This window comes from Mycteria americana, chromosome 1, assembly GCF_035582795.1.
Source record: "Mycteria americana isolate JAX WOST 10 ecotype Jacksonville Zoo and Gardens chromosome 1, USCA_MyAme_1.0, whole genome shotgun sequence".
In the NCBI taxonomy this organism is placed as follows: Eukaryota; Metazoa; Chordata; class Aves; order Ciconiiformes; family Ciconiidae; genus Mycteria; species Mycteria americana.
The window spans coordinates 188,539,797-188,553,205 of NC_134365.1; the positions used below are offsets into that span (position 1 = coordinate 188,539,797).

The 13,409-nt window shown below is 40.4% G+C and overlaps 1 long non-coding RNA gene across 1 annotated transcript; it reads right to left on the minus strand.

Annotated features, from left to right (window-relative positions):
- Positions 1–7,485: 7,485 nt before the first annotated feature.
- Positions 7,486–13,393, minus strand: LOC142402960 (uncharacterized). The gene is made up of 3 exons (XR_012773537.1): positions 13,203–13,393; positions 10,560–12,413; positions 7,486–10,060 (listed from the first exon to the last, which is right to left on the minus strand). It is a non-coding gene; the product is annotated as an uncharacterized LOC142402960 (long non-coding RNA).
- Between the last annotated feature and the right edge of the window lie 16 nt (positions 13,394–13,409).

Below are 13,409 nucleotides of genomic sequence, written 5' to 3' on the forward strand. Positions count from 1 at the left end.
AAACCTTCCCAAAGTTGTATTAGGAAGGTACATAGTGCTTTACAAATCAAATGTCCTCAGTATTAAAATTTTCAATATAATTTCATCTCCCTGTAGCCACTCAGCCGTGAAAACGATTAATATATAATTCCCAGAATCTTGAGCCTATTTAAAATACTGATAGGAATATTAATTAAATCTTCCGAACATTGTGGAAAGAGTAGCCTGGGCAAATGAGCCTAAATTCCTGAAAAATACAGTAGCAATTAATTATGTCAGGACAATCAATCACCATTTATTTCTCAGTCAATAAGAACCATAGCTAATGGCTGACTAAGCTCAATTAAGGTTTGATGAAGTGCTAGTTTTTAAATAGAAGTTAAATTATTAACCCATATCATTTCCTAGCAGGATCAATAATAGGTCATGGCTTATTTTTTCAACATAAATACCCTCTCAAAATGTATATATTTTGAAAGCACGATTCAATGTCCTATGTTTTCTTAGATGGCTGGTCAATCTGGGATTTTAAAGACTTTTTCCCAGAGAAAAGCCTGCAACATAAACCCTTGTTGTTCTTTTACATCTGTTAATCTAATACCCAGTTTGAATGCTTCTGATATCCAGATTAATCTCTGGGGAAGTGGAAAGAAAAAAATATTTTCCCTTAATTTAAAGAGGACTCCTACCCTCAGTAGACCTACTTGCTTTGTGACTTGTGGGAGCCAGACCATCAGGCTACCTTTGGGTTGGTAGAAGGGATTTGCCTGGCAGGAAGCGCAGTGCTGGAAAGATGTTACATGACATTTTACCAACCTGCTAATGTTCCCGTTCTGGCTGCCAGACTCACTTGTTGCTGCCGTCAGGTTCCCATCTCCCACATTAAACAGAGAAGAATGAGAATTTTAGGGTCCATGTCATGCTAGAATTCTGCTGCACCTTAGTTTTGGGCACTGGGTGATTCTGGCGCCTAAAGCATCATTGAGCGTAAGATGTGTAACAAGAAAATGCTGTTGCAATTTCTTGTTAAGAGTCCCTTACTATTTCACCAAAGCTTGGTTTGCTCTTAACTGATTTTTTTTTTAATTTAGTGGTTCAAGACCTTTATAATAAGTTGAAATGCTTCTTTTTGCATTGAGTCTTTTTACTAGCCTAGAATAGAAGTAATTCTCTTCTAGAGAGACAATTGCTAGCAGGACTTTCCCAGAAGACATTCAATACCTCAGCTAAAATGCAGTTTCTCTTTCTGAATCCCGTCTTTTTCTCTTGTCCTCCCTTTTTGATCGTCAAAAATAAAACTGGAGCAAAGCGCCTGTTGATAACACCACACTTTGCAGGGCAGCCATATCTCCTACCTTCCATTCTCCTTTGGCCCTCAGTGTCTTTGAGGGCATCCAACACCAGCACTGGTGGTGTCTCTTCCTTCAAGCACACGATTATCATTTTACAGAGGTGTTGAAGTTTTTTTACTGGATGGAGTATGAGGATGGGGAAACGCGTTTCTGAAAACACAAATGATATTGTTTCAGTATACAGATTTAATCCTTAATGGCTGCCGTGGCTGTTGAGTTGAAAATACCGTCTCCAATGGCGCATACTCATGATCATGTCATAGGATACCATGTCAGCTAAGCTGTGGTAATTGCATCTGTCACAGCAAGTATGAAGTAATTCAACTACATCACTATGAAATAAGTTTAAACAAAGTTACAGCAAGAGCCTGCACACAGGTAGTTTTCATTTATTGACTTGCTCTCGTGTCTAAACAATCTCATAAATCACCTCTAATATTTATGAAATGAGTACAATAGTCTATGATTTCACTGCACCACAATAAATAAAAACTGATATTCCCTGATTTCATCACAGAATAGCATGATTTATAAAACAGATGCATAACTTGTGTAAATTGTACTTTTAATCCTGTCTTGCACTCTGAAATGGATGGGATTTCTCATTTCCTTTAAAAGCAGGCCACCTAGTGCTTGCAGAGCTTCATCACGGTGAGAAACCTACTGCAAACAGCTTGGTTTGCTCCCTCATTTGCACTCCCTTTAAACCATGGAGCTGCTCACCTACTTTTCAAGACATACTATGCTACAGTGCAACTTAAAAGAACAGAAATTATTTTAGGTTGTGATTTCACATGCCTGTTCCCTGTCTTGCTCTCTGCTACTTACTCAGCTCTAGCACTGTTTTTTGTCAGACCTCTCTGTCAACCAGCGTAACTCCCTAACATGGTCAAGAAGAGTCAACGGCCACACCAACAAGGTAGGGCTCTGCTAGGTTAATGAACTAAATGAAGTGACAGAAGGATCTAGCACCAGGACCGGCCCAAGGAGGAGGTGGTACTGGGAGAAAAGGGGAATGACAAAAGGGAAAGAGAACATGATCTTTCCCTTTCACCACGAGCAAGCTGGCAGAAATTGCAGCCTCAGGTTCACCAGAGAATAATAGAATTTGGGTAAAAACACTGACAACTTCTCCTTCTCCAGAATGACACCAAGGCACTATGAGAGGAAAGAAAAAGCCCCAGTCCTTTACAAGTGCTATTAAAAAATCATGAGCTAAGTAGTTTCCATACCGCAATGTGACATCTCCAAAGCAAGCCGAAAAGCATAGCTTGGAATGATGTTACTAATTCTGTAGCTGTCTGATTAGACATGTAACCAGTGTCCCGGGAAGACACTTTATCCCCACATTTTGCTGGAGCTTTCCTTCCCCCTCCCAGTGAGACAGAAAGGGAAAACCCAACCATCTGCCGTCATTAATGATCCTGTGGCACTTCTCATACTGTGTCTAAATTCTGCTCATGGTCAATCCTGCCCAAATTTTGCATTGGATAAAGTGGATAAATCTCTCGGTGATCTCAAGTGAGAGGTGAGTTTGGGGCTTTTTGTGCGTATGTAAGAACTGTAAATACTGAGCTACTCAGTCCTGTATATGGTATAGCGTAGCTAAATTCAGCCCTGCATGGCTGCCAATGTATTTGAGAACATTCTCCTTTTTTGCATGGGTTTAGCCTTTCAGTTAAAGTGAAAAATCAGTAATTTCTCATTCTAATCTGCTTTTAAAGAAGTGCAGAGCTTTTACTTTCATTAAAAAAAAAAAAAGACATTTAACACTAGCTAGAGGATCAAATCTGTATCACTAACAAGAACATTTGCAGAAACCCTGTGTATCAGACTGTAAAACTTGAGAAAATGATTAGATGTCAGAAGTTAGAAATAAATGGTTTCTATATTTGGTCTTCGTTGGATAATGGGCACCTTCATGTAGCACATCTTTTGTTATCTACTGTCAGAGATGGAATATGGGCTGGACTGTTGGATCTGGGATTGAAATGCTGACATTTCTATGGTGGCAGGAAATTTAATAGAAGAGGTCTAAACAAGCTTCTTTCAGTCATAATCTCAGAAAATTACAGAAAGACTCTGAATATTAAAGCAAGCTTTGCCTTCTTCAAGAGCAGTGTGGCAAACTGTACTACATGCTACTGCACGTGTGCTTTGTGCAGCTTCTTGTCAGGTATTTCGAAGGAGACCTGTTATGTCACACTGACTGACTATTTTGTCACTGGTAAAAATAGCACATGCATAGATGGACAAAAAAAATCTGTAATCATGCTCCTCAATGCTCTGTCCTGTTGGCGGAACTTTACTTTTGACTTAGGATCATCTCACATTAGTTCTGTATCATCCATGGTAAAAGGATGTTGAATGAAAAGAGAGGCGTGTATGACCACACTCAGATGAATGTCAGATACGTTTTGGGTTGGTTTTTTTTAATATAACGAGTATAGTCCAAAACCCAGCAGTCCTTTGGAATATAGTCCAAAAACCAGCAGTCCTTTATATAATAAAAACTGATTTTTAAATTAGTTTTTTTCTTTCTAATGAATCAAGGCATACTTTACAAAGAGCTGTACACAACCACCTCAGGATTGCTCTAGAGATCACTGTGTAGGGAGAATTTATGAAGTGCTTTGGAGCACAGAGGGAGGAGGGTGCAATGCACGGTAGCTTTAAATTCACTGCCTTCTCCCAGATGCTTCTGAAGACTGAGGGACCGTAATGGTCTCTCTATATGGTACGCTCTTCCTCAGTCCACAGTTTGAGCAGCGCTCCTAGCTCTGACAAGCCTCCTTCACCTGCAGTGTCCATCATTATCTTTCATGAACAGAACTGGAAAACACCCACATTAAAAATTAAAGGCCTCAGTGGAACACTTTATTTTCATGTATATACGGTATTTTCTCTAGCACAGTGTGTATTTTTCTCTCATATACACATATATACTGCCCTCAAATATAGCTGTGCTAAGTTGCAATTTATTATTTACATTAATTATAAATATTAATTTTGAATTTTTAGATCGTATCTTAAAACTCATCATCTATAAAACTGAAATTAAGTTTACTTAGAAACTCAGCCTTAACATCATCAATATATATCAGGTTTCTGCAGTCTCTTCAAGTGCATTTACATAGAAAATTATCCTCCCCTGGCACACCTGAAATAATAGAAGGGGACAAAATAAATGCCTTGAATTAAAAACAAACAAACAAAAAAAATAGAGGCTATAATCTGTACTCTGGATCCTGGCACATTTCCCATTTCTCAGGTTTAGGCTCTTCCCCCATCGCATACCAGCTATCAGGAGTGGACTTGTGTGTTCTGACACTGTGCCTCATAAAAAAACCCTCTATTTTTTGTGATAAGGAAAACCAGCCATTCACAGCTGCAAAGCTCCAAAGGGTTCCCCCTCCCTGGATGATGAAGGAGGCAGGAGGAGCAAGTGTGCCTTCGGGCAAACCTGCCTTGCCAGAGCCTGAGAGGACTAGGACTGGAAGACAACACATTAGCCTATTTCCTAACAAAGGCTGCATGCAAACTCCCCAGTGATTCTTCTGAAACCCTGAAATTTCTTACCCACACGAACCATTCATATCAATCAGCTTTCAGCCATAAAAAAATGCTTTCGATGCCCTGAAAAATCAACATCATTTTGCCAATGAATAAGCTAAATCACAATAATGTAATTTCATTTTCTGATATAAAAATGGTAAAGTTAGGCTTGTAGGGGAAATGAAATCCATTTCCATTTTTCTCCTTTGGTATGATGTGTTTTAGAGGGTGTATTACTAAAGAATCCATCATCAGTACATTATTGTAACTTTCCCTTCGGTGACTTTATTATACTATTAACTTCAGCTCATAAAGGATCAGATGGTTCTACACTTATGACTACCATGGACTTTTTAGCATAAAGAAATATGAGTATTATACAAGCTTCAGCCACTAATTTCTTTCCTGTACCCCATCTTCACTGCCCCTAAAGAACAGAAAATCACAGTTGGTCAATCCTTACCTAACTTTTAGCAGCAGGAAAACACTTAAGAAACCTTTTGACTGCAACCTCTCAAGAAAACCATCTTGCAGGAACAGGCCTCAACATTTCCGTGTATTCAAAGCTGATTAAATGAAAAGCTGCTGGTAATTCTGGAAACTTTTTGGCAGATAAGGAAAAAAAAAATTTAATACTTTTACAACACAGCTTTCAGGATCAAATTCTGACTTATCTATAGCACATCTGCTTTACTGTGCAGCATGTGACCCAGGCAATTATCTGAAAGCAAATATTAATTCTCATTTTCCATTAATTTGTAGATAGAAGAGTGTCTTATCAGTTGTAAATGATGACACATCATTAAAGTTCAAACAATTTTATTTTAATATACTTTTTTTTATGTTTTCAAATATTCCTAATGCAGTTTCTTGCAACTGAGCAAGCAGACAATGGATTATTCCCCTTTCAACCAATGAAAAATGTTTTGGATTTTTTTTTAATATATATATTTCCATGGCTTTAAAGCATCAGTGACCACAAAGAAGATACTTTCCTTTCAACAAACTTAAAAATTATTTTTCTTAATTAAAAGAATAACTAATACATCATTGGTACATGGTCTAAAGAACCCAGCAATACATGGTCTTACCAAGATGTATAATTTTAAGCTATGTTTGACTCTTGAAAAACTCAATTTACTGTCACAATCAAGTGAGCTATAACTATTGATAACACTGTGGAACATTTTTATTGCTCTGCAACAGGTACTGTATTTTCTGTGTGTCACACTTTTGCAACAAAGAAATACGAAGACTTGTTCTTAGAAGCTACGATCTGTTCCATTCGTGTGCTGTCTTACTGGTCAAAGCAAAATCATGGAGCTGCTTCTTCCAGAAAGTGCCAGGCTTGCTTTTTTTCAAGCTGCACCTTGACTTAATGACAGAGTGTTACGGACATTACTGTGATCATTATCCACATATCTCTAGATGCAGAAATTTTTTAAATCATTCCTATTTAGACTCAAGCGTAGCTTATCATTACCCTGCTTGTTCCATTACTGACCCAACAGACTCCAGATGATGTACTCCATGCATCAGTGATACACGGGGTAATCATCACTCCCAATACTTCAGCTAAACCAGGTGTATTCTGGAAATACATTTCAGACATTGTTTACATGCTACATTTCTGCTCTGATCGGCTTCGGTGACAGTTGAAAAATTTCACTTATTCTGTTCTCAATAGGCCGTGTAAATGTAACATTTCTGAGCTGAGAAATTTTCCTGGAAAAATTTCATTGGGAAAATGAAATAGCCTTCAGCAAAGGTAGCTTAGAAACAGCTACTCAGAAATCTTACGGCGGTAGGGAAGAACGCACAGTATTTCTTTCAGGCATTTCTATTCTTTGTCTCATTCCGGCCAAGATTTTCCGTCTTCAAACAGTGATTTGCAAAGAGGTCCTTGGGAAGGAGTGTTACAGTGGCCATTTTTCACAATGGCAGCCCCCCGGGGTAATAATTCCCTCTCTCCGATATAAGGCTTTTCAGGATTCTTTGTATTACAGTGAGCTTTTATAAAACCATGTGGATGGAGGAGTGAGGCACTCCTAGTTTGTCTTAGGCGATTGATTCCTTGTCACTCCTTGTTTCTTTTTATTTTTTTTGAGAGAACTGAAAATGAAGTTTGGGAGAAGCTATGAATACTCCTATTATTGCTGAAAAGGTGCCACCAAGCAGTATAAGGATTTGGTAGTTTCCCTTCAATATTTTGATGAAAAAGACAGTAACACTTTCATTAAAATGCGCTCATGTTTAAAGAGCCTTTCTTTTATATACTGAATCAGGGAGGAAATGAAATAATCTCTGAGTATGTGACAACACCAAGGAAATGAAGAATCAGAGACACTTAAATGACACACGACAGCAGTTATTTGTGTGTGGAATATAAAACCAGCAATTGAAATGGACATATTGAGACTGGCTTAAACCTTAAACATATACTCAAGTTATTGCATCTGAGATGAAGAGCACATTTTAAGATATGTTGCAGCAGCACAGAGCAAACTGTATAACAAATCCACCAAGAATGAAGAAGAAATTACACCATGAACAGTACATTAAACTATTTTCATTGTGGGAAAAGACTCACAATGCAAACAATTTCCAGTTCAAGAATAAACTCTGTAAAAACAGCAATAAACTGGGCCATGCACAGAAAATATAAAGGTCAATGAAAAGCAAAGCAACTGCCATAAAATTCATTTGGAATCCAGATGGTAAGAGGATGGGATTCACCAATACTGCTGTGGCATGTCCGCAGTAGTTGAATTTGAGAGAGAAAATAACAGTCAGGTTTATTTACATGTGGAAGGAACAAGATTTGAAGTGTAGCTCAGTAAAGCATCTGTTCCTCTGATTTCACAGCAGGAGTATTAGAGACTACTTAAATAGATGACGTTGCAGAAAATGTAATTACCACTAAACATTTACAAGGGAATTCATTGCTCCCTGGAGTTACTACAGCTGAAGTAACGATGGTATATGACATCTCGGGGCTTTAAAGAGGAAGTACGTGCAGCAACTGGTTGGAAACAAATAAGAGAAGTGTACAGAGTGTACAGTATCTGCAGATGTAAGAAATTATGAGATTTATCCTACAACAGACATTTGAGAAAAGCAGCTCACACCTTTTACAATGATACCATAATGGTAAACTGCAGGGAGGCAAAGATGTAATTTTTTTATGAACTTGTCCGATACCTTTTCCAAAAAAAACACCAAAAGGGAAAGATAATTAGAACACTGCCAGAATTCTGCAATAATATTTAAGGTTACATTCAGCAAACATAGCACTTGAGCACAGCTAGTTCTGACAATGAAGGGGGCTCTCTATATCGGTGTCGACCTCAACATTACCAATGTAAAGATAAGTAAAGATCAGTATCTTTTACCTCGTTCAGAAGATATATTTGCCTCATTGTTGCATTTTCGGCACGTTCATCCTAACTTAAAATCATCCACAAATACGGACTGAAGACAATGAGACAGTGTGATACCTGATAGCAGACATTAAGAGTTTATTTTAATCTAATAGTGTATTGTCTACAGTAACTGTACCTTCTGGTTAGCAGGCATACACAAGCAGATACTATTAGGTATTGCTGGCATGCAACGTTATCTGAATAACAATAATCACAAAACTAGCAATGACGGACACCCTGAAAACTCCCTCATGGGCTTGGGTATCATCATTGAACCTTAAGGAAAAATTCATTGACTTAATCAGCTCATTGTAGCAATACATGTGTGCATAAATCACAAGGCAAAAGCTGAAGAAATCCATCAGGAATCCAAAGTGCAGTACAGTTACATTCTTTTCTGACAGTAGTCAGTTATTGAGAGGGTGTTTGAACATTTTCTAATTGAACAAATTGGCACTGGAAATGCTGGATCGTCCTGGTTCCATCAAAACTTTCTACAGAAGCTTAAGCCGTGATCTGGCTGTGGCTGCCAGCCAGAAATCCAACCAAGCTGGCTGCTTACTGTAGCTCAGCTGACTGGCTACCTAGCTCCCTGGCAATTTGCCGACCGCTCAGTTGGTTTCTTGGCTCCCCAGGCTTGTCAGCTGGCAAAGAAATAGATTGTTCCATTTTTGCCAGAAAAGCTGCAGAGCCAACCGTTTTGTTCCAGCGCTCGATGAAACAAAATATTGACAAGCTGGAATTTCCTGTAGAATAAAAATTTTGCTTCCCAGCCAGCTCCAGTTATTATTGTACGCTCTTGTGTAACATAGCGACGGCATTATCGCATCCTCTAAGTAAACACAATGCACAGAAGGGATGTGAATCCAGAGAACCTTCCAAGCCTTTGGACAAGAATCTCATAGCATCTGAAAGCGTCTCTGTGCAGTACAATGCATCTTTTGATAAGGTTAGTTTGTGACGCTTTCCATTTTGCATTAAAAGCCCTATTAAGTTGGCTCTGAGAACTTGTTTGCCAGCAGGACATAACTGGCCAACTGAGGGATGAATTCAGTATACAGTCTGTGGATTACGCCCTTTATGCATGTTGTTTTGGAAGATGACTTACGTAGGTTACAGATCAAACTCCAGGGAAAGAAAAACTAGTAATAGCCACAACATAGTTACATATATAAAGATTATTAGGTTTTCACTGTTGAAAAAAAGGAGTTAAAATATCCATGAACACGCAAATAAAAATGACTTCTCAAACACGTCACTGGAAACAACAGATTCATGAAACATTCAGTGAAAAGAAACCAGAACATGTCATGGCATTATACCATAATGCCATAAAACCAACCCTTGTCAGAGACAAACGCCGTGGTCCAACCCTGGCCAAGATTCATGACAGGATGACTAATTAAATTATGCACTCAAACGAAGAGTTCCAGGTTTGTAGTTGGTAGGTGTGTCAAAACTGTTTTCAAGGAGACGCTGAGCAGGGTCTAAATGGCAAAGCAAGTCAACACATGGGTATGCACTTGGTGGCAGAACAAGCCCATTTAAGCTGTTTCTGTTCTCGGCTGTCTCTGTGCTATCCCCAGTGCCACGCTGACACATTTATTATGTTGGTGAACTGGATCAGCAAAAAGGAAGGAAAGCAGGTTGTTTTCTAGACTTCTCAGTTCAATCTCATTTACTGCTTGATTTCACAAATGTTCATGCTGGCATAGTCCAGAAGCAGTGCAGACGTAGAAGCAGGCAGCTGGGCTGGGGAGCAGAAGGCTATGTTATAAACAGATAAGCCACTAAAAGCCATTCATGAAATTATGACATTATGAGCTTTAGATTTTAGTATCAAGCACGGCAGATCATTCGCAGCTTGCTGTGATGGGATCAATGGAAAGGCTTACCCAGGTTTTGAGACAAGAAGTGTATCCTATGCCTCCTGTTAAAGGTAGGAATACAAAGACTATAAATTACCTATCTGCCTTTGAGAAGACAATCCATATTATTATAAATTACATCAGTGTGGTTTACTGGATGTAATTTAAAGTCTTGCCTGAATTTACTAAAGCTTTAGTTATAGAGGGACATTTTCCAGAGGTAGTATCACAAAAAAAGAAAACCACTGACACAATCATGCGACTGTGTAGTTTTCATGTACAGAGGAAAAAAATCTAAGGGGCTAGTAAGAAAACGGATGGAAAACAGCCATAAACTCACAGACTAGTTCTTCATCTCATTTTATAGAACTGGCATTCAATACCTTAGAGAGATGACATACAAATCAGTCTGAGATAATCTTCCAACAAGTTGCTCCAAGCCAGTGATCCGGAAAATATCAAGCTTAAAAGACAGGTGCAGACAGTGACTCACGGTAGTTCCAGGGACATGACCGTATTTCTGACAAAAAGATTCTAAAGATGCCTATTTTTGATACTGAAAGAGCAGGCAGAAAACAGACAGGTGCCTGACTCCAGCCAGCCAGCTTGCCTGATGCTGGTTCCCTTCACCGGGCCTGATCCTGACCCCCACACATGCACTGATGTCCCAGCCTGGCATTGATCTGTCCCTGTCCCCATGGAGGTGCCCGATGCCCCGGGCTGGGGCTGTCCCTGGCTTGCCCTGCTCCCTGGCTGGGAGACCTGTCCCAGGCCAGGCCCTGCCCTAAAAAATATAAAACTGAACAGGACACAAAATACCAGAGCCCAGAAACTGGTATAAAATAGTTAATATACATTTTAAGAAGTGTCAGCTGACCAGCCAAGTTCCCTGTGCTTTTACATAGGCAGTATTTAAACCAATTGTAAAAAAACCATAAATCACTATTTCAACGCTATCCCCATTTTTATTATTGTATAAAAAAACATCTTTTCTGACAAACAATGGTGTGCTGTGGGTTATGTTTCATAGTTTCCTGATGAGGTTAAATCTTGATTTTTTTCAAGGTTTTGGCAGGGAGCCATAGGAACTCATTATTCTGAATAGTCTAAGGGGAATTACGAAACAAAGGGAATAAAAGGCTTGAATTTATTTTTAAAGGATGCTTTCTCATGTTTACATTGCTTCCAGATCTATTTTGTTTTGGAAACTTTTTACTTACTGTAAGTCTTGGTACATGAAAAACAACAAAACCCTCTTACAGAATTTTTAGTATCACAAAAACTGAAAAGTATTTTGAATGAAGCAGTTGGTCAAAAAGAGGTATTTTTTTGGTTAGACAAAGATGTGCAAAACTGTTAACATTTTTTTACTCAAATGACAGTGTGTTTCCAAGCTGGGCTGGTCTCAATGGGCACTGAAATGATGACTAACTTGAGTTAAATTTGATTCTATTATTCATTTACTTTCTCCCCATCCCATAGGGACCTGCAGTCCCTGGGAATGCGAGAAACCTTTTATTTGTCCTACTTAGCTAACACTGTGACATACTTTAGAACCAGTAATCTTTTGTTTCTTTTATCTACCAAGTCTGTGCATGGTTTGTGGGCTTTGTCGCACAGCATATTAGTTTTTAGGGTAAATTAAAATGTAATTTATCTACCAGTCAGCAAAATGTGTAAGTGAACATGCATTCCCTGACTTCTAAAGTGTCTAAAATGATTGCACAACCCAGAAACAGCCTGTGATCAAGGACTAAACAGAAATAAAAGCCACAGCTTAAGTAAAAACAGAAGCTGGGCAGAAGCAGGAATTATCTGGAAAAGTAATGGAGATGCAGTAGCAAAAATTCTCCTATCCTTTTTATAGGGCTCAGGTGGTACCCAGAAGAAAAATGCAACTTCTAAAGAAGTCAGGGTAGTCTCTCTCTGTTTGTCTGCCTTTCTCTCCATGAAGTGGGCAGGTGAGTCTTTGAAATCTCCCAGTACTGAAAAAGCTACAAGGCTAGCATCTTTTTATGATTTTTTTTTTTTCTTCCCTACTACCTCCCCCAGTATACAAAGTTTTGGATTCTTGCTGAATTCAGCTTTGGGGGCTCTTTCTTTTCTGTCTTCCAGAAGCTGTTGCAATCATATGCTGCCTTGTCTGCGCCTGTAGCCACAGTGGAAGCCTGGTTCTGTTGTTCCTCCTCCTGAAGTTCACTCTTGTATGCCAAGTCTCAGAAAGACCTGTCCTGATTCTGGGGAAGGACAGAGTCGTTAGCCGACAGTGTTAGTCTATCCATCGTATAGCACTCAACACACTTCCTCATTTGTGTCCTCGTTGTTGTCAGGTTAGTGTCTGAAGGAGCTGCTGCTGAAATGGAGTCATGTTGGGAAGCTACATGAGACTACTGTTTCCATGCAAATAGAAAGAAACCTCAGGCCCCAACAGCACATATGGTTAAAACACACATCTCCATCATAGCTCACAAGGATTTGAAAGTCAGTTGCATATTTGCTGGGGTAAATAGCACACCTGATGCATAGGGGAATCTGGCAGCATTGAGCTTAAAAAGGAGTGGGAAGGGAGGAACGGCACAGGAGTTTCAGACAGGGCTTGACAGTCTTCTGTCTCTGCCTTGTCTGACTAAAACCAGACTCTAGCCTCTAACCCATCTACCCTGCTGAGCCAGCCAGCCAGCTGGAAAGCATGAGAGGCTTTCACGAGCAACCACAAGGCAGTCCTCCGCTCCAGACTGACTAGGCAGGAACGACCCACCGCGCAGGCACACAACCTCCCCTAAGGCTTTGCAGAGGCTGTAACTACCGTGCCAGGCAGGGAGAAGAGCGCCAAGCTCTGCGCCACACCACACATCTGCCGCGGAGCAGATCCTGGTGCTGGCTGTGCCGACACGCACTGCTGCTGTGGATGGGACCGAGCGGGACAGGCCGCAAAGGTTCCCCGGCGGGTGCGCTGCAGGAGGGGAGCAGTTCCACCCAGCCTACGCCCCGCTCTGAGAGCGCTGGGAAGATCCAGCGGGACAGACCTGACGGGGACGAGCAGGGTGTCCCTCCCGCGGCCAGGCAGGCACAAGCTGGGTTTTGCTCCCCTGAGGGGAGTATGGCACACGAGCCGCCCCCGAGGCGGAGTAACGGCCGTAACGGCCAGGGACAGCGCACGCGACGCCCACCGCGGGTGCGAGCAGCGACCGGGGCTGCGCGCAACCACCCACCCCCGGCCCCGCCCTCCCGGG